Genomic DNA, 26,842 nt, shown 5'->3' with positions numbered 1-26,842 from the left:
CTCCCCTTTAACCAATTCCCTATCCACCTTTCAATTTTCCTATTGATGCCCATCTTATCCAATTTAACTAATAATTCCCCATGTGGTACAGTATCAAACGCCTTACTAAAATCTAAGTAAATTAGATCCACTGCATTTCCTTTATCTAAAAAATCCGTTACTCTCTCAAAGAAGGAGATCAGGTTGGTTTGGCACGATCTACCTTTTGTAAAACCATGTTGTATTTTGTCCCATTTACCATTGACCTCAATGTCCTTAACTACCTTCTCCTTCAAAATTTTTTCCAAGACCTTGCATACTACAGATGTCAAACTAACAGGCCTATAATTACTTGGATCACTTTTTTTCCCTTTCTTAAAAATAGGAACTATGTTAGCAATTCTCCAATCATACGGTACAACCCCTGAGTTTACAGATTCATTAAAAATTCTTGCTAATGGGCTTGCAATTTCTTGTGCCAATTCTTTTAATATTCTTGGATGAAGATTATCTGGGCCCCCCGATTTAGTCCCATTAAGCTGTTTGAGTTTCGCTTCTACCTCAGATATGGTGATGTCTACCTCCATATCCTCATTCCCATTTATCATGCTACCATTATCCCTAAGATCCTCTTTAGTCTTATTAAAGACTGAGGCAAAGTATTTGTTTAGATATTGGGCCATGCCTAGATTATCCTTGACCTCCACTCCATCCTCAGTTTTTAGCGGTCCCACTTCTTCTTTCTTTGTTTTCTTCCTATTTATATGACTATAGAACCTTTTACTATTGGTTTTAATTCCCTTTGCAAGGTCCAACTCTACTTGACTTTTAGCCTGTCTCACTTTATCCCTACATATTCTGACCTCAATAAGGTAGCTTTCCTTACTGATCCCTCCCTTCTTCCACTCCCTATATGCTTTCTGCTTTTTCTTAATTACCTCTCTAAGATGCTTGCTCATCCAGCTTGGTCTACAACTCCTGCCTATGAATTTTTTCCCCTTTCTTGGGATGCAGGCTTCCGATAGCTTCTGCAGCTTTAATTAAAAATAATCCCAGGCCTCCTCTACCTTTAGATCCATAAATTCTTCAGTCCAATCCACTTCCCTAACTAATTTCCTTAATTTTTGAAAGTCAGCCCTTTTGAAATCAAAAACCCTAGTTGCAGATTTATTTTTGTTAATCCTTCCATTCAATTTGCACTGAATTAGCTCATGATCACTTGAGCCAAGATTATCCCCTACAACCATTTCCTCTATGAGGTCCTCATTACTCACCAAGACCAAATCTAAAATGGCATCCCCTCTAGTCGGTTCAGCAACTACTTGCTGAAGGAATCCATCAGCTATCGCATCTAGGAAAATCTGAGCCCTATTATTATTACTAGCACTCGTCCTCCAGTCTATATCTGGGAAGTTAAAGTCTCCCATGATCACACAGTTTCCATTAGTATTTACTTTATTAAAAACATTAAAAAGGGCTCTATCCATATCCAAATTAGATCCCGGCGGTCTATAGCACACCCCAAGCACTATCCCAGGGGAGGCTCTAATAGTTTTCTTCCCCAATTTAATTGTTGCCCAGACAGACTCAGTCATATCCATTTCATCGCTTCTTATTTCTTTACATTCTATCTCATCATTGATATACAGTGCTACTCCACCACCTTTACCTTTATTTCGGTCTTTCCTAAACAGCACATACCCTTCAATACCTGTAGCCCAGTCATGACTACTATTCCACCAGGTCTCTGTTATACCTATAATATCTGGTTTCACTTCCTGCACCAGTAACTCTAGTTCCTCCATTTTGTTACCTAGGCTCCTTGCATTAGTGTACAAACATCTTAATTTTTGCTGTTTGGCCTCACTCACATTCTGTACCCTATTAGGCACGGTTATTTTACTACCAGTATAACCTATTAGACTTGTATCTACACTGCCCTTCCTCCTACCTACAGCTGTATCCACTCTTACTTCATTTTCTTTCCACTCTATGCTAAATTCTGGCGTGGAGATTACCTGGACATCTCCCAACCATCTCCCCCAAATTCCTAGTTTAAAGCTCTCTTAATCAGTTGTGCCAGCCTCCATCCTAGAAGTCTATTTCCTTCCCTACTCAGATGAAGTCCATCCCGAGAGAACTGTCCTCTATCCATGAATGCCTCCCAATGGCCATACATCCCAAAGCCCTCCTTATAGCACCACTGCCTAAACCATCTATTGATAGTCATAATCTTGTCACACCTTTGTTGCCCTTCTCTAGGAACAGGCAGAATCCCACTAAAGATCACCTGAGCCTCAATTTCCTTAAGCGTCCTCCCCAGCCTAGCATAGTCTCCCTTAATACTTTCCAGCGAGAATCTAGCCGTATCATTTGTTCCCACATGAAGGATAATTAGGGGATTCTTTCCCGCTCCCTTTAGAATCCTTTTCAACCTCAGGTCTACATCCCGTATCTTAGCACCTGGAAGACAGCACACCCTCCTATTTTCTGGATCAGCTCTGGTTACAGGCCTATCTATTCTTCTCAGTAAAGAGTCCCCAATCACATAGACCTGCCTTTTCCTAGTGACGGTGCTATTCTCCAGTCTATCCCCTGTTCCCTCTGGCTGCAAGTTTTTTCCATTCCCATTCTCCCTTGTAATCCTTTTTAACCCATCCTGTATCCTCCTGGGGCTCATATTTGGTGTAATCTCCATTAACTCTTCCCCTTTTCCTATAGGACTAACCGCTCTTCTCTTCTTCCTTGCCCTGTCACCTTCAGTGACTACCTGCTGAGCCCCTTCTTCATTTTCCAACTCTGCAAACCTATTCTGAAGCTCTATTTCTCCTTCACTAGCCCGTCTTTTCCTCTGCCTAGTTCTTTTAGTCACATGCTTCCACTGACCACTTTCCTCACCCAGTCTCCCCTCAGAATTCCCTAGTCCTGCTTCCATCTGCAAGTCTGAGCTTTTCCCTTCAGATACCTCATGTCTTTGCTCCATAATCTGCTCAAACCCCTTCCTAAACTCTACCAGACTTTCCACCTGCATCTCCAAACCTCTGATCTTTTCCTCCATCAGCTCTATCATACGGCATTTCATGCAGACAAAACTCTTACCAGGTGCCCCCTCCAGGATCATGTACATACCACAGCTTCCACATCCAGTCATCTTCATTGTGTCATCTGCTACATGGGTCACTCCCACTGCCACCTCTGAATCTGTCATAGCCTTCCCACCTAAATCCTGTTTATCTGGGAAACACAAACCACACCAAAACACCACCACCCACAGCAAAACCAAACCCCACACAAGCACCACAAGACAAACTCCCCTTTCAAACTCCCCTGTTTACAGCTCTGTTTGCTAGCTCCTGTGCCACTGCCTGACTGGCTGCTACCTTTATAGGACCCCTAGTCAGTGAAGCCCCGCCCCCTAATCAGGGCTCAGCTTCTCTCCCAGCACAAATCCCCTACAAGCCTCTACACATACAGATACTACCAATACAAAACCAAACAAACACAAATACCTTCTCCTCCAACAGAACTCCCACTCAAACTCCCCTGTTTACAGCTCTGTTTGCTAGCTCCTGTGCCGCTGCAGCTGTCTGCAAGGGTCTTGCTTCCAACATGTGTCCTTTGAGAAGCTTAATCCTCAGCTACTGTGTCCTGAGGGTCTGGGGAATCCAGAGTGACCGTGACAATTCTTTCATCCAACAACAGGTGCAGATAGCCCAGATCCTGAATATTTCTAATTTCTAATTGCTGGGTCTGCAGCCACATCCCAGCTCACTCCCAAGCTAGTATACCCACCATGGCAATCCCTTTGAATTCCTCAGAGCTTGCTGGAGAACCCTATCCACTTAAAAGGACATGGAAGGAAAATGACACTTGGGGGCTGGGAAAAACAGATGTTCCTAAACTTATAAGTGTGGTGAAAGGAAAGGGCCACTGGTGCTGGGTGTGTAATGGGACAGGGCTGAATCTAGGGAGGAGCAGCTGTCTCCAATACATCGTGTCCCATGGTGTATGGGACTATTCAAACAAGGTTGGAGAATGGCGAACCGGGTATGGAAAGATAAACTTCCTCTCAACCTGGGATCAAACCAAAGATTCAATCTCTTGCTCCCCCTACAGCCTCCCTGAGAAAAACAGCACCATCTACAAATGTCATGTGAATGCTACCTCTTCTCCCAGTGAAAATCATCCTGTGTCCTTTGGGGATACTATTCCTCCTTTGTAAATTCTTACATGTCAAAGGGTTGCAGTCAACCCTTCCCAGCTTTAATGGGACATCATTGGGTTTGTGGGGAAAATGCTTACACTGTGTTACCAGCAAATTGGTCAGGTATCTGTTATCCTGCTCAGCTTTTCCCACAATTCTGGGTGCTTCAATCCCTCCCACGAAATCGCCTCCGTAATTTCAGGAGGAAAAGGAGGGACTTGCCAGATGCTAAATGGTATGTGGATAACATAAGCCCCCTAATTTGGGAAGAAGCTGTTGGCATTTCTTTAGTCCCAGTAGGGGGGGTAATCCACCATGCAAAAAGGCTTTTAAGGTTACAAGCGGTGGTTGAGATCATGGCCAATGAAACAGGAGAGAGCTTAAAAGCTCTAGCCAAAGAAGCAGGAGCAGTCCGACAAGTGGCCCTCCAAAACCGTCGGGCATTAGATATAATACTGGCAGCCAAAGGAGGGACCTGTGCTCTAATTGGAACAGAATGCTGTGTATACATACCTGATAATACTAATGAGGTAATAAATTGTGCTAGCCATCTGGAGTAAATTGCATACCTTCCCCACGAAGAACCAAGTTCCTTGTGGAAATGGATAGGTAACTTATTCAATTTCTCTAGTCTGGGAAACTGGTTGTTTCAAGGAATCCTGACTATCCTATTTGGAATTCTAATAATCTTTGTGTGTTTTCAATTGATTTCTTGTTGTATCCAAAACTGCACAAGACACACCATCCATCAGGTTACCCCTAACCAGAGTGCTAATCTAATGTTGTTAAATGTCACCAGTGAAAGTAATGAAAAAGAACGATTGATGTATGGAATCCAGTAAATCATTGGTCATGGGCGTAGCCTTGACCAAAAGGGGGGATTGTGGAAGTATAACATTGTATAAGGGGACATGCTGGATACATTGTATATGAGAGGGCATGCCAAAACATGTTACAAAGTATCTGAGGGAGCACACTTAGGGACAGTTAGCTTTTGAATGGAGAAGCAATTAAGATAGAGCCAGCATGTCTAAGAAGCAGGCATCAGAATGGAAGGTGTGAAGGGCAGTTAGTTAAGTTAACTGGAAGCTGTTAAAGGAGATTGTTAAGGGCGGTAGGTAATTGAAGATACGTGACTGGTCTCAAGGATCTCGAAGGGTGGTGACTAAAATCTTTTTCTTCTTTTGTCTGTAACTTCTCTGTAACTTGTTCTCCAAAAAACTGTATAAATTAAAAGACACAAACCCCGCTCGGGGGGCTCACTTCTAAATGTATTAGCAGAACAGCTTTGCTAATAAAATAGAGTGGTCTGATAAATTGTGAGTCTGAGTCAAACTTTGACACTCTTGTGCAGCGATGTTATATCCATCTTATGCAGAATATGTGCTTCCAAAGATACACCCCTAAAACCATCTTTTTATACCTTACATGTTCAAAAGTAAAAGGTACCATGTACATCATCTGAAACTAGATTTAATCAATCCGTTTTTTATCTTTTCTTTTCCTGGTACCATGGTGTATCCTTTATCTCTTTGTTCCGAACACATGCATTTCAGGTACCAAAGGGTGTGAAGGCACCTCTAAGGGCATTACTAAGGTAGAACAATCATATGTCTTGTCCTCTTCTTTTGGGACATTTCACTACAGGCCTATGAGAGTACCTGCCGCTCTGTTGCTGTAACAAAACACTCATCTGTCCTGATGTTGACAGCTTCCCTATTTGTTCAAGCCAAAAACTTACTTTGGTGAATGCAAGGAGTTATGGAATACTTGGCATAGGTGAGCAAGGTTATATAAAAGTCACAGGCCAATTTAGGCTATATAACTGCTCTAATATGTGTACTTAATGCTATTGGCTCTAAATGCATACTTTTTATACACATGCACACACACACACACAGAGTGCAGCAAATACATGTTATTAACATGACACGTATATATATGCTAGACAGCATATATTAGTTAACAAAAGACAATGAGCATAGAAGTTATTTAAAGTCACTTAGTCAACTGGCAAAGCAGACCAGTATCTCAAGTTGTGCACCCAGGGTTGATCCCCCAAACCCTAGTCACATTTGAAAGTGTAGAGCACTGCTTAACCCCATCTTTCCTAGATACAGAGGGAGGAACCCAGATATTTTTGTGAGTCTGGGGTCCAAATAATTACTCATATATAGTGTCTTTTCTAATTTGAGAGAAAAGGGAAAAACTAAACGAGTGTTCTTAGTTGCCCTAGGCCCGCTTATCTCTTATAATCTTGCTTACTCTCGCCTTAAAATATTTTCTCCCCAATATCATCAAAGCCTCAATGTTTCTTCTTGGGCACTTCTGTCTATGTAGGTTAGGTCAGGAAACAGAAACAATACCACGTGACTTGTGAGAATACAGCACATACTCAGAGACCAATACAAAAGATCTTTGAGCCACTGTTTCCTAAAGTGTGGGGTGATGTCCTTTCAGAGATGGGGCATTGACAGGTCTCAATTATTCTCCCATCTCAGTTTTCATTTTTAAAAAAAGTATCTTTGTTATGGCTGGTAAAAAAAAAATCACAACCCTGATTTTGCAGACAGCCTCAACAACAGTTGTGAAGTGTCCCACTTATTTCAGTAAGAACTAACTCAGAAGCCAATGATAATATTTCAAATCTCACAGATTATATAAGAAAGGCGAAGCAGCATCATATTACCATGAGCTATACAATCTGTTCTGAATGACTGCTCCTTCAGGGTAGGTTTTAACACCACATGGCAGGACTGAAAGGGGTGTGTGACTGATTTAATTTTAATCAAATTTCAGCTATCAAAAGTTTAAGAAACGCTACTATAGGCTAAAAGTTATTTCTGCAAGCTATTTCAACAGCTGCAAGTAGTAACTACATCTGTGAGAGTCATAACCTCTTTACTGATCATTAGTGAATAGAAAAAAGGGCTAAAAGAATCAGATACATTTGCAAAAACATAAAACCTCTTTATTATTAAATGTTTCTCTGTTAACAACAAGTAGGTCCAAGCAAAACATACAGGGCAAGTTTTCATTCAATATCCATATTAGCCACTGCCAAAAATGGACTAATGACCAAATAAGGACTGTGATTAACTGCTAGCCTGCTGACTATTGTAGCCTCACTGCAGTGGCAGCATTCTTTTAAATGCTAATTCCACCGAATGCCAGCACTTAAAATAAGATATATTGAATATGAGGTTAATTACAGTGAGTACATAAATTAACAGGCCTTTTTCACCCAAGTGAAAGTGAAGTAAGTACTGCCAAGAAAGAGAAAGTTACTCAATAATATCAATAAAGTGTCAAAGTTCCTCTTGCTCACAAGAGAAAATATTGGCCTGCAACCACAGGTTCAAAGACCTCTTCATTCAGAGATAGATAAATTTAGTACCACGCAGTTTATAGTATGGAGCTTTTCCACATGAGACCTTACAAGCAAGGTCCTGTCTGCTGTGTGGACACTAAAGATCCCAAGTTATCTTAAATAAGAGTAAGAATTGGCCTGGGTGTCCCTAGTTCAGCTATATTCCTCTCTACTTCTGTTATGCACAGAGGCAGAGCCATACCAGATCAGTGAATCCAAACCAATTTGAACTCAGGTACAAAGTTCAGATCTGAATCCTGAGTCCTATCTAATAAAGTAGATGTCGTTTCTGAAGTGCAATGAGAACTTCAAGATAGAAATTTTCTATTATACTAGCCAAACTTGTTATTGTCTACATAATGAATCCAAACCACTTCCCTCCCAGATATCCCTGTCCAGGACCTTAGAACTACTAAGAATGTGGAAACCTATTATCATTTATGTTGATGTGTAAGTCACTCCACATTTTCAGGGATTAAAAGATGTTTTGTTATCTGTTCCTACATTCTCCAGCAGTGCTGAAAACACACTTTGCACAAACATTTTGCCTAGTTGTAGATGCACGTTCGGTAGGTCCTAAATAATTGCGTCACTTTTATTTGAATTCTCTCTTCAGGTTCACTATGGGCACAGAAAGGTACCATCACGATGGACATACATTTGGAGCAAGGGGGTCCGATTCCCAGCTCGATCAGACGTACTTGTGCTAGTCTTTTTGAGCTAGTGCGCTAAAAATAGTAGCCCTTTTTCCCCACACCTAGACAGCAAAAGTGGTGGCATGGATTAGCAGCCCTGAGTACAAACCCATTGGAGTCCCATGGATGCTATATACCTGGAGCAGGTAGCCTGTGCTGCTGCCCGCACAGCCCATGCTATCACAGCTGTACTGCTATTTTTAGCATGCTGGCTCAAAGAGAGCTAGTGCAAATATGTCTACTTGAGCTGGGAATCACACCCCCCGCTCTGTATGTAGACCTAAGCGTTAGATGCCAGATCAGCACTACCAAGACGTGCCTGGTCAGCAGATGTGAAGGGAATTTTGTGAGAGGTTGCCTGCAGATTTACACCAGAATCAGACTGAAGTATAACTGAAACCTGGAAATATGGGAAGAAAAAAAAGATGTTCATTTGATGCAACTCTTGTAATAGTAGAAAGCTGTAAATTTCCAAAGTAATGATCCAGGTGGGTTCAAGCTATGCAGTGCTAGATTGCTGCTTCCTATTTGATTTAACATTTTGTGAATGGTTCCTTCATTATGTTAGCACAGTAAGTTATTCGCCTCAACCAGAGGAATTTGTTTTAGGAATGTAAACACATCTGTGCACAATCTAGAAGGGCAGGCAAAATTGATTGGGAGGAGAAAATTTATAACATTTTGATTAGGAGGAGAAAACTTTTAACGATTTTATTTTAGAGCAACAAAACTCCAAGCTGTGAGGTTTTGAGAAGACTCCTGCAGAATGCCAACTGCTATCAATGCTTAATTAAATGAATGGGAGTTGAGGACACTCAACCCCTGGCAGGAGGTATTGAGCACTTCACATTATCAAGCCATATAGAAGGAAAAAAGGCTTTTAGGCATTAAACAAAAAAATAAGTCAGTGTGTGTCCTGGAATCAGATAGAAGAGAAACAAATATCAGTGGAATAAATCAGGGGGTAGCCATGTTAGTCTGTATCCACAAAAACAACAAGGAGTCTGATGGCACCTTAAAGACTAACAGATTTATTTGGGCATAAGCCTTTGTGGGTAAAACACCACTTCTTCAGATGAACTGGGTGAAAATTACAGATGCAGGCATTATATAATGACACATGAAGGGAAGGGAGTTACCTCACAAGTGGAGAGCCAGAGTTGACAGAGCCAATTCGATCAGGGTGGATGTAGTCCACTCCCAATAATAGTTGAGGAGGTGTCAATTCTAGGAGACTCAAAGCTGCTTTTGTAATGAGCCAGCCACTCCCAGTCCCTATTCAAGCCCAAATTAATGGTGTTAAATTTGCAAATGAATTTTAGTTCTGCTGTTTCTCTTTGAAGTCTGTTTCTGAAACTTTTTGTTCAAGTATAGCTACTTTTATATCTGTTATAGAATGTCCAGGAAGATTGAAGTGTTCTCCTACTGGCTTTTGTATGTTACCATTCCTGACGTCTGATTTGCGTCCATTTATTCTTTTACGTAGGGACTGTCCGGTTTGGCCAATGTATATGGCAGAGGGGCATTGCTGGCACATGATGGCATATATAACATTAATAGACTTGCAGGTGAATGAGCCTCTGATGGTGTGGCTGATGTGGTTGGGTCCTCTGATGGTGTCGATAGAGTAGATATGGGGACAGAGTAGGCAATGAGGTTTGCTACAGGGATTGGTTCCTGGTGTTAGTGTTTCTGTGGTGTGTTGTGTAGTTGCTGGTGAGTATTTGCTTCAGGTTGGGGGCTGTCTGTAAGCAAGGACTGACCTGCCTCCCAAGGTCTGCGAGAGTGAAGGATCATTTTCCAGGATAGGTTGTAGATCGTTGATAATGTGCTGGAGAGGTTTTAGCTAGGGGGCTGTACGTGATGGCCAGTGGTGTTCTGTTATTTTCCTTGCCGCGCCTGTCCTGTAGTAGATGATTTCTGGGTACCCATCTCACTCTGTCAATCTGTTTCCTCACTTCCCCAGGTAGGTATTGTAGTTTTAAGAATGCTTGATAAAGATCTTGTAGGTGTTTGTCTCTGTCTGAGGGATTGGAGCAAATTCGGTTGTATCTTAGGGCTTGCCTGTAGACAATGGCTCATGTGATGTATCTTAGATGGAAGCTGGAGGCATGTAGGTAAGTATAGAGGTCAGTAGGTTTCTGGTATAGGGTGGTGTTTATGTGACCATCACTTATTTGCACTGTAGTATCCAGGAAGTGGATCTCTTGTGTGTACTGGTCCAGGCTGAGGTTGATGGTGGGGTGGAAATTGTTGAAATCCAAGTAGAATTCTTCAAAGGCTTCCTTCCCGTGGGTCCATATGATGATGTCGTCATCAGTGTAGTGCAAGTAGAGGAGAGGCGCTAAGGGATGAGAGCTAGAAAGAGAGAGGAAGTGTTGTTCTAAGTTAGCCATAAAAATGTTGGCATACTGTGGGACCATGCGGGTACCCATAGCAGTGCCGCTGACTTGAAGGTATAAGTCATCCCTGCTCTGGCTCAGAAGGGGTTAAAAGGCAGCCCTTGGAGAGGGCCAGGGCTGAGAGAAAAAGCTAGGCTGATTGGGGAAGCAGCCACAGCTGGGGCCATGCCTCAATCAGGCCACATCTGGCCCTATAAAAGGGCTGTGAGCCAGGAGAGTCTCTCTCTAGCTCTTGAGAGAGAAGGACCTGTCTGCCTGGGAGAAAAGGGTACCTGGAGTGGAGCAGGGCAGGGGAGCTCCATCCTGGAGAACAGGAAGGCCAGGAAAGGTACTGGGGATTCAGAGGTGTAGCCTGGGAATAGGCAAAGGTAGCAGGTCCAAAACCCCACTTGCCGATGATGAGTCGTTTACAGACTGCAGTCTGCCCCAGTGAGCAGGGGCTAGATGCTGACTGGCAGTAGCCACTGAGGTAAGGTGGGGATAGAGGGTCATGGGGGGTTCCCCTGGGAGGGGAGACCCAGAGTGTGGGGGCACTACCAGGGGTCAGCACCCCAAGGTAAAGGGGCACCAGGGTCCAGGAGGGACATGGGGGCCAGCAGCAGGTGAGACACAGAGGGCGCTCTGGGCTGGAAGAGCTAATTCTCAAGACAACTGTTAGGATATAGATATTCAGGCCTGTCTGCAAAGGCCTGTACTTTAAGAATTTAGGGGTATTCTTATCACTTGGCTAGTTCTAGAGGTATAAAAGAAAGAATCAAAATCACTGTCTGCTGGTGTAAGGGCCTTCTCTTACTGTGACAGTTTGAGGCCCTGTTCTTAGGCTAAGGCCTTTGGCTAAGCAGCACAGGCAGCCATAAGCTGGGAAGCAAATAGTCACATCCTCACATTCCAAACTAGTCACATTGAAATAAGGTGCTATTGGGCTGTCAGGCACTATCAGGACAGGATTGTATTCCTATCACCTCCAGAGAAAGGGAAGTGCCTAGAAAATGTAAAAGGAAACTTAGTTTGATAGCATCCTGTCTGGCAAGAACTCACTTATCAATAGCTGGGATGTGAAATCCTCACTTCTGTATTGTTTTGTCATTATAGTTCCCACTTTGCTATTGTTTATTGGCATGGTCTCTGTCTGGTTCTGTGACTGTTTCTGTCTGCTGTATAATTAATTTTGCTGGGTCTAAACTAATTAAGGTGGTGGGATATAATTGGTTACATAATCATGTTACAATATGTTAGGATTGGTTAGTTAAATTTCAGTAGAATGACGGTTAAGGTATAGCTAAGAATATTACTATATAAATTAGGGGCAAACAGGAAGTAAGTTGGGATTTGAAAAGAAAGAAAAAGGAACTTGTATTTAAGCTTGCTGGAAGTTCACCCCAATAAACGAATCAAATTGTTTGCACCTTTGGACTTCGGGTATTGTTGCTCTCTGGTCATGCGAGAAGGACCAGGGAAGTGGGAGAGTGAAGGAATAAGCTCTCTAACAACAACCAGCAGGAGGTACCACGCTGTTGAGTCTCAACTTCGCTACAGTCGCCAAATCTGAAATGGCTGTGGGTGAGGACAAAGTCACAAAGCTCAGCCACTAGGTGTGCCATAGCCTCATCAGGGATACTGTTCTTAACAGCTTGTAGTCCATTCTCATGTGGAATATTGGTGTAAAGAGCTTCTACATCCATGGTGGCCAGGATGGCACTATCAAGAAGATCACCAATGCACTGTAGTTTCCTCAGGAAGTCAGTGGTGTCTCGAAGATAGCTAGGAGTGCTGGTAGTGTAGGGTCTGAGGAGAGAGTCCAAATAGCCAGATAATCCTGCTGCAAGAGTGCCGATGCCTGAGATGATGGGGTGTCCAGGGTTTCCAGGTTTATGGATCTTGGATAGCAGATAGAATACCCCTGGTCGGGGTTCTGGGGGTATGTCCATGTAGATTTGTTTCTGTACTTTGTCAGGGAGTTTCTTGAGCAGATGGTGTAGTTTCTTTTGGTACTCCTCAGTGGGATCAGAGGATAGTGGCCTGTAGAATGTGGTGTTGGAGAGTTTCCTGGCAGCCTCCTGTTCATAATCCAACCTGTTCATTATGAGTACAGCACCTCTTTTGTCAGCCCCTTTGATTATAATATCAGAGTTGTTTCTGAGACTGTGGATGGCATTGCGTTCTGTACAGCTGAGGTTATGGGGCAAGTGATGCTGTTTGTTTACAATTTCAGCCTGTGCATGTCTGCGAAGCACTCTGTGTAGAAGTCCAGTCTGTCATTTCGACCATCAGGAGGAGTCCACGAAGAATTCTTCTTTTTGTAGTGTTGGTAGGAGGGTTCCTGTGGGTCAGTACACTGTTCAGTGGTGTGTTGAAAATCATCCTTGAGTCGGAGAGGATGAAAGTAGGCTTCCAGATCACCGCCCAACTGTATCGTGTTCGTGGGAGTGGTGGGGCAGAAAGACAGTCCCTGAGATAGGACAGACTCTTCCGCCGGGCTAAGTGTGGTTGGATAGATTAACAATATTGTTAGGTGAGTTGAGGGTACCACTGTTGTACCCCCCTGTGGCATGTAAGAGTTTAGATAGTTTACTGTCCTTTTTTCTCTGTAGAGAAGTGAAGTGTGTTGTAAATGGCTTGTCTCATTTTTGTAAAGTCCAGCGACGTGGAAGTGTGTGTGGCTGGCTCATTAAAAAAGCAGCTTTGAGTCTCCTGGAATTGACACCTCCTCATCTATTATGGGGAGTGGACTACATCCACCCTGATCAAATTGGCCCTATCAACACTGGTTCTCCACTTGTGAGGTAACACTCTTCCCTTCATGCGTCATTATATAATGCCTGCATCTGTAATTTTCACCCAGTTCATCTGAAGAAGTGGTGTTTTACGCACAAAAGCTTATGCCCAAATAAATCTGATAGTTAAGGTGCCACCAGACTCCTTGTTTTAGTGGAATAAATGTTACAACAGCCCAAATGTATATAAAAATATTAGCATGCAAATGATTAGGGAGGCAGTGAGCTTTGTAATGAAGCTAAGTTTTACTGAAGCGCACAGTCCTCTGTCAGAGAAACATGGAGAGGGCAGCGATCTGGCATTGCGGAGTGGGGCTATGGTCACTCCATAAGGACCCTGCTACAGGATATCATATTAAGATTCCCCCTACTATCCAAATTATGTTTCAAAATGCTCAGATGGTGTTTGAAGAGCATGGTAAGTCTCCAAAGAGGCATAAGATAGCATGAATGGCTATCTCACAGAGAGTAACACTATTAGAAGAGTTGACTTTGCTACCATTATTCTAATTAGATGGGAAGTGGTTTTGCAATCCTGTGAAACTTTGAGATTTCAAAAATATTCCCCAGTGGGACAAAACAAATGAGAAAGGGAGAGAGAGACCTCACCACTCAGAATAACCAATAGCTTTGTGGTTAGGATACTCGCCTAAGATGTGGAAGGTGAGAGTTCAAGTTGCCGCTCTAAACAAGCAGAGCAGGGACTTGAATGTAAGTTTCCCATATCTTAGATGAGTCCCCCAGCCACCAGACTATTGTGGCTTAATTGCTGTAAGTGGCTGACACACTCACCACCACCATCTTCCACCCTTTATCCTTGACCCCCACCCCAAAATCTTCCCAACAAAAGTTTAGTCAAAACAGATATATACCCTCAAAGTTTCAAATTTGACAAATAATTTTTTGACTAAATAAATAAATTAAAAAAAAAATCTTGACCAGCTCTCATTCTAATGACATTAAGGGCAAGTCTACCCCATGACGCTACATCTGTGCCACTGTAGTGCGTCCTGTGAAGACATGCTATGCTGACAGAGTGCTCCCCCATCATCATAATTTCTCCACTTCCATGAGGGGTGGAAGCTGTCAGTGGGAGAGCATCTCCCTCCAACATAGCATCAGTGTGGACAGCGCCTAAGTCGATGTAATTTGCATCGCTCAGGGGGTTGTCTTTTCACACCCCTGAGCGACATACGTTACATCAATTTAAGCAGTAGTGTAGATCAGCCCTTAAACAGTAAAAATGTCAGTATCACCATGGAGAGAACAAATTAAACATGAAGATGATATATTGGTCAACAAGACATAATGGAAAAGTTAATACTAAACAGTATGTTCTGTTAATGTTTCTGAGTGGCAGTGTTGTGATGTAGAGTGAGACACAGCTGTGGAGCTATAAATTCTATGCACACTGATGGTAGCTTAAAGGAGGGTGTTTTTTCCATATTTTTCTCATCTGCCATTATTCTTATTGTTATTACAGCTACTTATTTTGAACAGAACACTTTATTTAAATAAACTCAACAAGAAAAATAGTCTATAAATGTGACAATGAACAAATGTGTCTAAAAACAAGACAACAAAGCATCTTACTTTGTCACCAAGAAAGCTAGACAAAAAGAATTGTTCATTATTATGCTTCATGGACTACAAGCAACATTAGCTTGTATTTATCATTACCATGCTATTATTTCTTTAAAAGTTTATTTTCCCCATTTTTCCAGTGAGTTCACTTTCTGTACAAACACTGATTTGGGTTCTGATGACTACAAAGTTCTACAGAAATTTCTTTAAGTTTCTTCATGCAGATTTTGGACAGAGATTAAAATACCATCCTGTAAACCTGTTGTAATTGAAAGGGAAATCACAAATCCATAAAGAGGAGATCACATAGAGTTTGCATAAATCTAACTCACACTAGCCTACAACTCACTAACAGTTCATATGGCTCCTGCTGCCACCCCTTAAGAGTTCTATAATGCCCTTTGATCTTCCTGCTTTGAAAGGAGAGTATGTCAGTGCGCACTAGGGAACTTTTAGTGTACGGTAGCAGGGTCCATATAGAGAGGGTTAGTGCATGACAGGCTAGTGTGAAGTAGATTTACACCCTGGCTTGCCAAGAACTCAGTCATTGTATAGACAAGACCTGTGGATGCATTAAAAATAAAAATAAAATTTATAGAACCCTCACATAATAAATCCCTGCCAATAATATCACTATTCTCCCTTTAATCTGTTCATATAGCTTGCACTAGTTAAAGGAACAAAACCATGAAGTGTTCAAAGCCCCAACTCCCTTAAATACTGTGTTCAAATTAATTTTATAAATTGAGAAAAGAATGTTTAAACTTCAAAAGCACAGGTTAGGGCTTATATTAAGAGCAGTAATTATTAGCAAGAAAACTACACAAGACTCAGCTAATAGAAGAGACTCAGATCAGATCTTCAGTTGGTTCAAATCAGCAAAACTCCATCGTTGTCAGAGGAGCTATGACAATTTACACTAGCTGAGTTGTGGCATTACATTAGAATTGGAGAGCAGCAAAAAGGAAACGAACAAGCGCTAACGAAATTTGATTGTCTCTTTCATTGTTCTGAATAGGTATAACTAAGTTATATAGAAATGTACCTCGTTGTTTTCCATGAGAATTCATCACACTGAAATTGTTCAGTTCCTTTCATCACAGGTCTGAAAACAAAGCTATTGTGGTTTCTCTCTTCTGTAATACAAAAAAACCCAACCAACCCCGCACCTAAAAAAACCCCTCATACCTCTGTAATGCAGCTGTTTTAACAATGTATTTTAATTCGGTTTCAGATTGCTCATAGTAAGCCAAAAATCCGAATCTGTGTGAGAGTAGTGCTGCTTGTAGCTCAAGTTTATTAGCATAATGTTCTGAAAATTGTAAAGCTGTGAGCAATTCCTGAACATAATCATTACTATTTGAATTGCAGCAGTATCTAGATACCCCTATCGTCTACCAGGACCTCATTACGCTAGGCTCTGTACAAACACAGAACAAAGTCAGTCCGTACCACAAGGAACTTACACTCTAAATACTGACAGGTTTCAGAGTAACAGCCGTGTTAGTCTGTATTCGCAAAAAGAAGAGGAGTACTTGTGGCACCTTAGAGACTAACCAATTTATTTGAGCATAAGCTTTCGTGAGCTACAGCTCACTTCATCAGAGTTCATGAAAGCTTATGCTCAAATTGGTTAGTCTCTAAGGCCACAAGTACTCCTTTTCTTTTTACTCTAAATACTGATACTTAAATTCAAATATACTTTAAATTCTGATATACTTTAAATTCAAATATAAAATCACTTGATTCTTCTGCTTCCCTCTGTTCATAGTTTGAGTCTTACTTCTCTAACTGTTCTCTCCATCCCAAGTGATTACTTCACCACTTTAAAGTCCCCTCTCTATAGAATTCTACAAGTTTGATATGCAGTTTAACTCTTTTCTATTAACCATTTTTCTTCCATGTTATCTTATGTCTCACCTGAATATTAGCTACTACTTTTACACTAATTATTAATTGCTCACATATCCTCCACTACCTATCCTCTCCATCCATCTTAACCAATTAAACTCATGGTTTCCTCTTGCTTTCCTTCACCCAAATCTCTCAAACACAGTAGTACTTCTCTTGGAGGACAGGCACATCCACAAACATGACATCCCTCTTTGACCTCACGTCACACTTAATTGTCTCCATTGGCAATCATTTTGGGACCATCTTGGATCCCAACATCTTTCACCTCACACATCTCTGAGGTCTGCAAATATGTTCAGGTATTCCATTGTCTCCACTCTGCCACAGTACTTATATCTCTGGGCACCTTAATTATTTTAATTCCTTTTTGTATGGTCTTTCCCATTGTCCAACTTCATCGCAGGCAGCAAGAAATGAGACAGCTCCACACTGGCTCCCCTTTTTGCTTCAAGACCCTTTGGGACAGATTCATTCCTGCTATTTTCATCTCCCTAATTCCCACTTTGGTTACCACTGGTGTAGGAGAGTTTTTATTTTCTGCCAGGGAACCCATAGGAACTCATTGGTGAAGACTGCCTAGGGAGTGTTTTAATCAGTGCATACTCAGCCACTCTGACTATATCTCTCCCCAGCCCATGCTGCCCACTTCTGGGGCTGAGTTGACTGGTTGTAGACCCTGCCCACTTTGCTTATCTTTACTAACAATGCCATCACATTGTATAGCCTCCTGTGAGCATAGTATCAATTAAAATAAGCATCTTCACATTCAGAAGCAAATGTGTATCTTACAGAAAGTTAAATTCTATGCTAATTAACTCAGTTTCCTCTCTCCCATTTCGTTTTAATCAGTTTTTAATTCACTAGTTACAATAAGGATTATATTTATCTTGGGGGAGGGAAAAATTAATGAGAATACCCATGATGGTTGCACTGTACTGGTCAGTGACGTCACAGAATAAAATGATATAGGCACCTGGCTATTATTTTGAAAGGAATTAATACTTTCATAGTAAATAACCACATCACCGATATTTCTATGGAGAGAATATTGCAATACACATGTTAAACTATTTAGATTTATCTTCTTGCAGCTAAATCAGCTCACATTGAAGTTTGTCGGTGTCATGACTGGGGTGTGGGCAGTCTGACCTAGTAGTCAGAGCAGGAATCAAGCCTGGTCAGATACCAGGAGGTCAGAGTCCAAAGAAAGTCAGAGGGCAAACCTGAGAGTCAGTGTCGGGTTACCAGAAGAGCAAGAGAAGGTATTGCAGGGAGATCCCAGCTGGAGATCCCAGTTGCATGGACAATGTCTTGTGTCTATGCTGGGTTTATATAGAAGCTGTGAACCAATCGGGAACCCCAGTGTTCTGCCAATTGGATTCCAGGACTGGAGTCCCCTGTATGGATTCAGTTTCTTTTCTGACAACTACTAGCCACATCACTGGGTAGCAGGCTGGAACTTACTGGCTCCTAAGAGCCCTGTGGACCAGGGTTCAAGACCTGTAGTCCCTGATAGTGAGCTATGGGCCTTCAACAGCAGCCTATAGCTACAGGTTTTCTAGCTGCTGACTCACAGGGGTCTCTGGTTGGTGAGCCCTTATTCAGCAAAGCATTAAAACATGCTTAAGCATGTGACTAATACTGTCTTTATTCAGCAAGACTCTTACAGATATGCTTAAGTCCTACTGAGTTCAATAGGGCATATGAGGGAGTACTTTGCTGAATTAGTGGCAGGGCCAGTGGCTGAGACCCCTCTTTTCCATGCTAGCCAATCAGCACCCTTTCAGCACTTTCCCTGTCCTCCAATGAGCCCCCCAGAAGGTAAGAGCAAAGAAGCCAAAGACAAGGATCATCAAACACACAGGAGAAAGATAGAGGTAACCATTGGCCCAGAAACAACTAATGAGCATAGAGCTTCAACCAATTTGCATGTGAGATAGAAGGCAGGAGGGAATTAAGGGTGGGACTGAGGACCTGGGAGAAATGGAAGAAGGAGAAAAGAGAGCACTGGACATGGAGCTTAAGGAGAAGGTCTGTGGGTCTGGAGGGAAGAGTTGAAATGTAAATGCCTTGTCTACAGTGATGGTGGCATATAGGATGCAGGCAATACATGTACCTTGGTGAAAAGCAGGCTGCATTTACACACAGGAGTGAAAGACTCTTGCGAGTCAAAGGCAGGAGGACACTACACTGTTAAAAGTAGCAGTATAGATGTGGGAGGTGTTGCATGGACATGTAGAGAACCATGCAGAGTACATACCCTAAGGGTCTGGCATGTCTTTACTCTCCTTGCCTAAGTAGCACCTCACTGTCTACGCCAGAATTTATACCCACACTAGGGGCAGTTTATGTACTCTACAAGCCACCATATGGAGTATTCCGTGTAGACACCCCAATGCTTCTTCAATTTCCCAGTGTAAGGAAGGTATGGGAGAAGAAATGTAATGTACTGAAAGAAAGGGTGAAAGCTAATGGCAGGAAGTGGGGAATGATGCAAGCGTGTTTTGGGGATGGTTGGGTAGAAGTGTACTCACTTTGGAGCTTTAAGATGTGCACATGATGTTAATAAATATTAAACACCCACAATGTTTTGTATATAAAGTTCCCAGAATCCTCTTTCTATGAACCAAAGTGCCAACAGTCTGTACCATAAACCTAAAAGGGCTCTACTTAGGTTGAAACTTCATGGGTGACCAAATGATGGAACATAAGTAATCAAAGATGGAATATATGTAATCTTACTCTCGCCCCATTGACCTGTGGAGAATATGCCCTGATGTTTAGGTAGGGGCCATTTGTGATTGAGGAAAGTACTTTTTATTGCAAATATGTACTGTGATAGATGAGATAATGAACCATTGAGATTATTTTTAACTCATCATATATTCCTTTTGTCACACAGTTTCTGTAACAATGACTTGGTTAGGAAATTTCAGTTTATAAAGGAAATTTCACAAATGATTATATTGTGGGAAAAGGAATTTCTTTGTTTGTAATCACATACAATGTATAGGGAATTGTGGTTTTGAGAGATACTTGGCAGTAAATTGCGCTACAGAAACTTCTCCAGTTTCATAACACATAGCCTTCCTTTCTGAATAGTGCTGTATTAATCCTTGACTAATAATCTTTGATTAATAAATTCCAATTGAGCTTGGTTATCTGAAGTCCTATTAAGAATCAAAATTATACCTTAACAATGTATGTATATGTAAACAGTACACCATTCTTTCCTCAGGCTTTTGATTGAGATGTAGGAAGGTCTGCTGCAGTCTTGTTGTGAGGAAACAAGAAGAAAATGAGTTGAAATGACTGAATGAAATCTTCACTGGATCAATTTTAAGAATGCTATTTTACCCTTTAAAATAGTCTCCGTTTAGACATGAGCTAAATTTTCCAAAGGGCTGTGACAGAGTCAGACCAGACAGCTGTAAGAGTGGTGGAAGGCAGGACTATCGGCCCCAGAATCAGGGGTGAAAGTACAACTGAGCTCTGGTTGGTACTGGGCTGGGTCCGGCCCCCCCAGAAGGGGTGGGACTTCATTCAGAAGAGGCAGGGCTGGAGGTCCGTGTCCCCCAGCAAGCCCACCTGCACTGCCTGGCCTGCGCCACCCAGGCTCCAGTGGCAATTTAAAGGGCCCGGGGCTCCCTTTTAAATAGTGGCCCTGGGGCAGTTACTTCCTTTGCGCCCCCCCCCTCCACACACACACACACACACACCCCAGCTGTGGCAGCACTTTAAGCAGGGTCCTTTGCCACAGCAGCACTTTAACGTCCCTGCCCGTTTTGTACCCACATCAGCGGCCCTGCCGGGTCATTGCTACCCCTTTTGTGCCCCCCAATCAGCAGCGGTATGGGCCAGTACTGGCGGCCACTTTTTACCAGTACGCCGTACCACTTTACTTTCACCCCTGCCTAGAATGGTAAAGACCCTTTTCCCCCAGAGCTGAAAAGAGGTTACCTGAGACCAATTAGGGACACCTGAGTCCAATTAACAGCTCCCTGTGACCTTTAAAAGCTCCTTTGAGAGAGAGGGGGGACTTTTTCTGGGTAAAAAGCCGCTCTCCTCCCTATGGGAGAAGCAACCATGCTAACGCTAATGGACAGTTTGGGGAAGGACTGGCACCCAGAGGGCAGCATAACAAGGCCACCCCTCAGGGAAGGGGGGAGCAGGGTGAAGTAATCGCTTTCTGTGTTATGAACTTTTTGTTTGACTGAAGACTACTCCTTGGGCCTACCTTGAGGCCCACTTTGTAAATACTGAAGAATACAAAAACCCAAGTGAGGTGTAAACACTCGGCAAAGTATGACTGATTTACTCCAAGGCCCCCATGGCCAGAGGGGGAAATGCTGAGCCTGGCAAGGTGAAGGAGGGGCCTTGCCACAGGGCCTTAATCCCCCCCTCCACTTGGTGTGTGCACGTGTTATGCACACAAGAGTTTTCCACATGCAAATGTTATCACGTGCCCAAACAAGTAGTGAGCAAAACTGCTAGGATGAAATCGGCACATGTAAGGTTGCACACCCACAAACGGAGGTCATGTATTAATATGTATATATCTAAGAGCTCAACAGTAACCATAGATACTTTGTACAGATGCACATTGCAGCACATCTTCCTAAAACCCAATACTGCACATTCAAGAACAGTACAATACATTTCAAGACATAAGAAGAGTCAAACCTACAGTATTACCTTAGTATCATGGTTGGCCACCCCAGCCCAGATTCCTCTTCTATATACAGCTACCTTAACCGGGTGCTAAGCTGACAAAAGAGGAATGTAAGAAAAGGAAATGATTCCAAGTAGTTACTTGTGTGTTTCTAGAAGTGACTTTCCATAGCAATTTCTACAAAAGTAGGGTGAATTCTTTTTAGATTTAAATCAGGTTTCAGTCTCTCATTTTCTGTTTGCAGTATGACCCAGCTCTCTGTACTTCCATTTATTATTTAATTTGCTATATAATCCATAACAAAAGGTTCTTTTTCTACTGCACTGAATAATTTTTTTGTGCAGTACTACAGCAGGTAATTTTTCTTGTAATCTGATTTCATTCATTCTAATTTGAAAAGTTAAAAAGAAAACCTGCCTTGGAAGATCGCAAGTTGACATGTCATTTTATTTCTTTTTTTACATACATCTTTAATTGTCAATTTCCTTTTTTCTATACATATTTTAGTGTGCAAATGTTTGCCATCAATATTAAAATATGAATTATCCCATAGTAGTGTACATAGCTTACTGAATGACATCAAATCCAATCTATTATACAGATCTTTAATAACCAAGATAACTTTTTCATCCAGGTTGTGGTTCATTATTTTTAGGATAGCATTTCTAAATTCAATCTGTCAAAAATACTAAGTTTTTAAATTATACTCTTCTCTAATACAGAAGAAACTTCCGAACTGGTACCAATGACAGGACCACTCATGGTGAACTGACAAATCAGTGACACCACCTTGCAAAATGGATTTTGCTTATTAATTCTGTCAATTGTTGTTTGTGATCATATTTTGTACTACACTAGCTTAGTGGGTATGATCATGACTCTCTTTAGTGGCTGATCCAGAAAATGTAAATCCATGACTTCTCAGAGTATAGGGAGTTCTCCTTTAGATCAAGTTGCAAAGGCTTGTGCTTTTGGTGGCAAACATCCCATGCTTAATTCCTGCTAATGACCACAGCATGTGCTTGTCTCTGGGCTGTGATTCACAGTGACTATGATGTGTGTCAATATGGGGTCATCATGAATGTGAAAGCAAATGTATTCTAGAATGTTTTGTAATATCAATGAAGCCTCTAGTAATGATTACAATATTAAACCTTAGTAGCAAAGCAGCTAAAAGAGTAGAGATGGTTTTCAGTTGATACATCTTTTTGCAGTGGGGTTTCAAGGTAGTAGGATAGACACATTTACGGTATTTTTCCTGGCAGAGATATTTTTACCTTAAGGAATAATGATATTTCACTCGCTGGCTATCAGTTCACATAATCAAGAACACTAATTGCAGTAGCAACTCTCCTAACTTTCTAAAATCCAGGAGAGTAAAGCAGCATGATGGAATATTTCTAAAAGCTATTCTACTTAGCATCTCTTGGCTCTCTGGTAGCCTTTCACAGTGATCCCCTTTACTGTGATAATTAGCCCTGTTCTCGTAGCATTGCATTGGTGGCTCCAATACAGCTGTGAGTGAACTTTCTCAATCTAGAACAGCAGCCCAGACATTGAGCACAGACACCTCCTCCCATTGCAGTTGAATCAGGTGACTCTCCCTTCCCTCCCCTTCAAGTTAGCCTTAGATTTATAATAGCAAAGCCCTTATTGCTGGTCCTATTCCCCTACTGCTCCTTATTTGGATCAATAAAGGCCTTATCTGATCTAGCTCATTTGGCTCTAGGTTGTAACATTGCAATCTACCTAAAGTAAGGAAGCAGTGCATAGGTACGCTGCCCCAGGAGCAGACCAGGGACTGGACTTATGACTGACCACAAGTCAATCCCTGTTTCCCTCCTTCCTTCAGAAATGAAGTAATTGGCACTAACTCTTTACTAGGAATAGATTACTTCCCCTCTTTGTCAACTCAGCTGTGCTGGGTAGGAAATCATGGGGTGGAGTCAAAGGATCTCCTCACCCATCTTCCCACTCCAGACCCACCACAGAGGCTGCTCTTTCTCTTGTCCTACTGTGTCTTGCAGAGGTATAAAGGGATCCTTCCACCCTCCTATTTCCTTGGATGGTCATATAAACTACACAATAATCTTGCCCTTTGATTTTGCCTCTTAAAAATGGAATTGGATTACACTGGCTATACCAGAGACTTTGAAAGATGGCAACCCTACAGGTATCTAGGCATGTGTAACCCCCTTACCAAACCTACCCCTAGTAACTTAAAATAATTCAGGACAATAAGAACAAAACATAAGAATGACCATACTGGGTCAGACCAAAGGTCCATCTAGCCCATTACCCAGTCTTCTGATAGTGGCCAATGCCAGGTGCCCCAGAGAGAATGAACAGAACAGGTAATCATCAAGTGATCCATTCCCTGTCACTCATTCCCAGTTTCCGGCAAACAGAAGCTAGGGCCACCGTCCCTAAAGGTGTGGGGAGTCTTTTTTTGAAAGGAGTAGCTAAGGCCTGGTCTACACTGAAGTTAGGTTGAATTTAGCCATGTTAGGTCCATTTTATAATTAATGCATCTACACAACCAACCCCATTTCCCCCAACCTAAAAGGATCTTAAAATTGACTGCTGTACTTCTCCCCGCTGAGGGGAGTAGTGCTAAAATTGACTTTCCTGGGTTGAATTTGGGGTAATGTAGATGCAGCACTGTGCAATTCGATGGTATTGGCCTCTGGGAGCTATCCCTGAGTGCTCCCATGTGACTGCTCTGGATAGCATGTTCAATTCCAATGCACTAGCCAGGTACACAGGAAAAGCACCAGGAACTTTTGAATTTCATTTCCTGCTTGGTCAGTGTGGCAAGCTCAGCAGAACAGGTGACCATGCAGTCCCAGAATCACAAACGAGTTCCAGCATGGAGTGAACAGCAGACTCTGGATCTCATTGCAGTATGGGGAGAAGAATCTGTGCAGGCAGAACTCTGATCCAGCAGAAGAAATGCTAATATATATGTCAAAATTGCACAGGGCATGGTGGAGAGACACTACACCAGGGATGCACCAGTGCCACGTGAAAATTAAGGAGCTCAGGCAAGCCTACCAAAAGACAAAGGAGGCAAATGGTCGCTCTGGGTCAGAGCCCCAGACATGCCTCTTCTATGATCAGCTGCATGGCATTTTAAGGGGGGACCCTACCAGTACCCCAGCACTCTCCTTGGACACCTGCAAGGTGGCAGCCTTACACAACATGGATGAGGATTTTGTGGATGAGGAAGTGGAGGAGAATGCACAGCAGGCAAGTGGAGAATCCATTCTCCCCAGCAGCCAGTACCTTTTCCTCTCCCTGGAGTCAATACCCTACTAGGGCCTATTATTCCTGGACCCTGAAGGCAGCTCTGGTGAGTGCACATTTGTAATGACACTACAGGGATTAAAAACAATTGTGGCTAATGTTTTATTTACCCTGAACAATTGGGATGCATTTGCAGCCAGTACAGCTACTGGAAAAGTCTTAACATTTCTGGGGATGGAACAGGAATTCTCCATGAAGCTCTCCTGGAGGTACTCTGAAAGCCTTTGCAGAAGGTTTCTGGGGAGGGCTGCTTTATTTCATCCTCCATGGTAGGATACTTTACCATGCCAAGCTAGTAGCAAGTAGTCTGGAATCATTGCAACACAAAGCATGGCATCGAATGGTCCTGGGTTTTGGATGCATTTATACAACATTCGGTCTTCATCTTTCTGTGTCAGCTTCAGGAGATTGATAACATTCATGGTCACCTGGTTGAAATAGGGAAAGTTTTCTAAGGGAACAGTAATCCCCTCTGTTTGGTGATTCCCAACACATTAGAACCAGGGCATGCTGGGCTGTTTGCATTTGGCTAAAAGGGATCATCCCAGAGAATAGCCACACAGGTGGGGGTAGGGGGGAAGATGTGTGCTGCACATCCACCCCAAAACCGCAGCCCCTCCTTTTAAACAGCAATCACAACCAGATTTAGTTGCTATAGGAAAGGGGGGTGCTGCAGTTTGAAACCATTTCCACATGTTATGAACATGGAAGAAGCCAACCCCACATACCCTTTTGCTTACCATGGCTGCCTGCAAACTGAATTCTGTTGCCCATCCATGTGTGATGTGTCACCATACTGGCAGGTACTCAATATAAAAGGCAAAATGTGACCTTGTACCTAAAACACATGTGCTGTCTGCTGTGAATTGCTTGACTCAGTGAAAGTCTCCTCAGAAATATATCTTAAGTGTACTCTCCCTTCTCCCCCCCCCCCCCCGCAGTTGCAAATGCTTCTATGCTCTCCACATCAACTCCATCCCTGAGGTTATTGCAGATTAGAAGGTGGGGAAAAAAAACACTTGTGATGACATGTTTTCAGAGCTCATGCAGTCCTCCCACACTGATAAGACACAGCTGAATGCATAGAGGCTTTTGGTGGCAGAGGCCAGGAAAGCATACAGTGAGCATGATCAGAACACACAGGAGGAGATGCTGAGGCTAATGGGAGAGCAAATGGACTTTATGAGGTGTCTGGTGGAGCTGCAGGAAAGGCAACTAGAGTACAGACCCCCACTGCAGCCATTGTGTAACCACTTGCCCACCTCACCAACTTCCATATCCTCCTCACCCAGATGCCCAAGAATGTGGGAAGAGGCTCTGGGCACCCTGCCACTCAACTCCAGGGGATGGCCCAAGCAACAGAAAGCTGTCATTCAAACAGTTTTGATTTGTAGTGAGGCTACAATAAGCAATGGGGCCTTGTCCTTCCCTCCTCCCACACCCCACCCTGTTATCAAACCCTTTGTACACCTGGGCTTCCTTTTACTAGTAAGCATGGTCAGTGATCAAGGGTGTTTTTTTAAATAAATAAATAATGAATGAATGGATTCAGAATAGGGTCTTTATTTTCTGTGCTAGCTATGGTCGAAGGGGGGAGGGGGATTGGCATCAAGGAAAATACACACACACACACACACACACACCCCTCTGTCACACCATAGCCTGGTCAGTCATGAAACTGTTTTTCAAAGCCTCTCTGATGCACAGCACACCTTGGGGTGCTCTTCTAATTGCCCTGGTGTCTGGCTGTTCAAAATTGGGCACCAGGTGATCTGCCTCAACCTCCCACCCCCCTATAAACATCTTCCTCTTAATCACAGATATTATGGAACACACAGCAAGCAGCAATAACAATGGGAATCTTGCTTTTGCCGAGGTCTAAGATACTCAGCAAACTGCATCAGCACCCTTTTAAATGTCCGAAGGCACATTCAGCACCATT

Source organism: Lepidochelys kempii, chromosome 1, assembly GCF_965140285.1.
Source record: "Lepidochelys kempii isolate rLepKem1 chromosome 1, rLepKem1.hap1, whole genome shotgun sequence".
NCBI lineage: Eukaryota > Metazoa > Chordata > Testudines > Cheloniidae > Lepidochelys > Lepidochelys kempii.
This window is presented reverse-complemented; position numbering follows the sequence as displayed.